The sequence below is a fragment of the Octopus bimaculoides genome, chromosome 23 (genome assembly GCF_001194135.2).
Source record: "Octopus bimaculoides isolate UCB-OBI-ISO-001 chromosome 23, ASM119413v2, whole genome shotgun sequence".
NCBI classification, from domain to species: Eukaryota; Metazoa; Mollusca; class Cephalopoda; order Octopoda; family Octopodidae; genus Octopus; species Octopus bimaculoides.
In genome coordinates, this window is record NC_069003.1 from 24571548 (window position 1) to 24575508 (window position 3961).

Here is a 3961-nt window from a genome sequence, read left to right on the forward strand (position 1 = left end):
TTGGGATCGATTTTATTCGACTAAAACCCTTCAAGGCGGTGACCCAGCATGGCCGCAGTCAAATAACAGAAACAAGTAAAAGAAAATCATAAGGCTAAACCCTAATCCATTCCCTAAATCCTACACCCAGCCCAAAACCTCAATCCCTTTGTCACCAACGGAGGAAGATATAGAAAGAAGTATTATTTTACTCTTTTATGTATTTCAGTTATATGACTGCAGCCATGCTGGAGCACCGCCTTAGTCGAGCAAATCGATCCCAGGACTTATTCTTTGTAAGCCTAGTACTTATTCTATTGGTCTATTTTGCCGAACCGCTAAGTTACGGGGACGTAGACACGTCAAGCGATGTTGGGGAGACAAACACAGATACACAAACATATAAAAAATAAAAAGTTTTGAACGGTACAACAATGCACTATAATATAAAAAATGGACTATGTACCTGTTGTAATTTAGTTATATATATATATATATATGCATATATACGACGGGCTTTTTTCAGTTTCCGTCTACCGAGTCTACTCACAAGGCTTGGTCGGCCCGAAGCTATAATAGAAAATACTTGACCGAGGTGCCACACAGTGGGACTGAACCCGGAACCATGTGGTTGGTAAACAAGCTACTTACCACACAGCCACTCCTGCCTAAGCAAGTAGTAGTGCACCGGGGGAAGTGACTAATGTAAGTTAACAAAATAGCAACGGATATAACAATTATTAATGGTAATAAATAGTTAAAAAGGAAAGACGATGAAGAGTAAAATAGCCAGACATAATAACGAATACATCGTAAGAGTTCTATCCCTTATTCACCATGGGTTGTCATAGTGAAGATTAGTCTCCCTGTATGATATAAAGAAAACGTTGCTTATAACGATGAACGTTGGCACAAAAGAACTTGAGGAATAAAGGGGCAGTTCTATACATAAAAGTGAATGGTGTGCAACACATCTAATAATAGTTGTTACCCATCCTCACCAGGGGACATAATAGTTATGGCTGTTTCTTCTTAATGATGTAAACAAAATAACTTCAGTCACGGCGGGCGTCACTACCCCACATATATAACTGTGTCTATCTGATGGGTCCGTTGGTGAAAGGTAAAGAGAGCTATACGTAAAATGAGTGTTCGGTGGAAGGAGAATGTTCAGTTTCGTAGGTGAACGTGAATGTCAATGACAGAGTATCGAATGTTGCCACCCTTGTTAATATTTTCCTTCTACGGACAGACAATAAAAAAAGTACGGCTTATCAACTGGTCACCAAAAGTCATTTCCCTTCATGGGGTAAAGAAGTTTTAGATTAGGACGAGAGAAAACACATAGAAACATATTATCAATACGACGCAAGGAAGAGGTTGAGAGACTTAGAGAACCACACTAAAAGAGGGAGTAGGTTTATTATAAAGGCAGAAAGTGTAGATAAAAGACTCGCAGATCTGTTAAGAATAGCAAACATTAGAGAAAAACGAATGCTTCCTTTCTCGACTGCATTCTGCCAAGTGAAAGGGTGTTTAAAGCAGGTTAGAGTCACCTTCCTTTGCCAAAAAATTGGGGAAGAAATATGCTTCTTTTAATCCTGGGGAAAACAGTTCGTTGAGAAAAAGAGAGAAACATAAAACAATGACGAAGAAATACAGGTGTTGATTCCACTCTATCACCTGTAAAACAAGAGTTGTTTCCCTCTATGTAAGAAAAAATTGCGAGAATAAAGCTAAAGGATGAGAATGAAGGACAAGAGATTAACAGAAATATCGTCTCTTCTACATGACCAATGAGAATTGATTGTAAGTTGTTTACCTTCATGAAATAATCACTTCTCTCCAAAGATGTGTAACGAGAAATTTCGTAGTCTTGAAGAACGTCAAAGAAACGAATCGAATGTTGCTTTCCTACTTATTTGTCACGATAAATAGGAAGAAGTCTTCTGTTTCATGAAAGAAACAAAACTCGTCAACGACAGAAGGGGCAAGGTGCATGACGGGTAGTATGTATAGTAAGATGGACTATCATACATACTCCACCATCGAAATAATCATCTACATAAGGGACGGAACGAGATGAAAGAATTACACTTAAAACGTGAGAGGAAGAGAGAAAGATGGAAAGAGTGTGTATGTAAGATGAATTTTGGGAAGTGTCAAATGTGTTTCGTGTTTTACACACCAGAAAGTAATATTTCAAAAGATTGAGTATCTTGACCTTATAAGATGAAAAAAGTTGTCAGCAAAGTACCCAATCTTTCTGCTGTTTTCACAGCTAAACTGTGTTCAAAATATTACTTTCTTGTGTGTATGATAAGATATATATATATATATATATATATATATATTTATTTATTTATACATACACACTCACATATATATATATATATTACAAGAATTGAACAAAATAACCGGAACATCAATATTTATTTAATAGTTTTGTTTCTTTGCCCATTGGCAATATGGCAAATTCAAACCTCATCTAGTCTAATATATGTGTCCGTATGCATTACGAATGACTTGCACTGCATGACATAATCCTCTGTTTTTTGTTTTGCTTCTTTCTTTAGTTTTTTTTTTGGGGGGGGGGGGTTGTAGATATATATATACTCAACTAAGTTAAAATGTACGACCTATCTGATTTCCAAAGAAGATAAATAAATTACTGAAGCTTGAATAGCTCAGTCACTAAAATTGCTGAATGTTTTAATGTTTTGAGGAATACCGTCTCTACAATCATGTTGGCATTCCAAACTCAAGTTAAAAACTAATGATGGCAAGCATAATTCTACTTGCAATGAAAAACTCACAGAGAAGGACCACAGAATAGTGAAACTATTGTGTCTAAAATCTATCATGGAGGCGCAATGGCCTAGTGGTTAGGGCAGTGGACTCGCAGTCATAGGATCGCGGTTTCGATTCCCAGACCGGGTGTTGTGAGTGTTTATTGAGTGAAAAAACCTAAAAGCTCCACGAGGCTATGGCAGGGGATGGTGGCAAACCCTGCTGTACTCTTTCCCCACAACTTTCTCTCACTCTTACTTCCTGTTTCTGTTGTGCCTGTAATTCAAAGAGTCAGCCTTGTCACACTGTGTCACACTGAATATCCCCGAGAACTACGTTAAGGGTACACGTGTCTGTGGAGTGCTCAGCCACTTGCACATTAATTTCATGAGCAGGCTGTTCCGTTGATCAGATCGACTGGAACCCTCGACGTCGTACGCGACGGAGTGCCAACACACACTAAAATCTATCAAACTACAGCAGCAATGTTATCTTTTCTAATGAATCATCATTCATCCTTTTTTCTCATTTTGGAGTGAGTTTATGTCTGAGAGCAACCCAAAGTAGCCTTCAACCCAGACTTTTTAGCACCTCTGTGATGATTTAGCTTTTTACCTCTTCAGTGGCAGCAGAGTGAAACCACCACCTTATCAATTCTGTGTCAACTAAAACCATTCATTGTGAGCCCTATAAAGTTGGATATCATAGGATGGTTGCCGTTGCTAAACTTCTACTAACCCACACCCTTGCATCAACAGAGATAAGTGAGAAAATGGTATCTAGACGATCGGATGTGGTCAATGGCTCAATGGAGTTATGTCATCTTCTCTGTTGAATCCCCATTCGCTCTTTCTCCCATTTGGGAGCAAGTTTATATCAGAGGACAACCCAAAGAGGCCTTCAACCCAGACTGTTGTAGAAACCCTGCTACAACTGAAGAACATTAATAGAGAAATCAGAGAAATGGGGTCTGAAACTCTTGAGGGTTTTATGGGGAAAGTTTTGGAAAGAGCATGGGCATGCAAAGTTGAAAATGCTTGCCATTTAAGCGATGTCATTTTTCATATGTGATGTAGCGGTGTTGCAAAATTTGACTTGTGCAAATTAATTTCCATTATGTCCTTTATATTGTATCAAAATTTCATGCATTTATTTGTAAAGTTAAGGGAGTTATTAAAAACTGAAACCCATC

General features: G+C 38.1%; 1 protein-coding gene across 1 annotated transcript in view; it reads right to left on the reverse strand.

The window, feature by feature from the left end:
* The window catches only part of LOC128250632 (uncharacterized), a 67553-nt gene extending 65332 nt beyond the window's left edge, over positions 1-2221 (reverse strand). Inside the window, exon 1 of the mRNA XM_052976075.1 lies at positions 1802-2221. The gene's annotated coding sequence lies outside the window, so the exon portion shown is untranslated. The remainder of the gene's footprint in view (positions 1-1801) is intronic.
* Positions 2222-3961: the final 1740 nt, after the last annotated feature.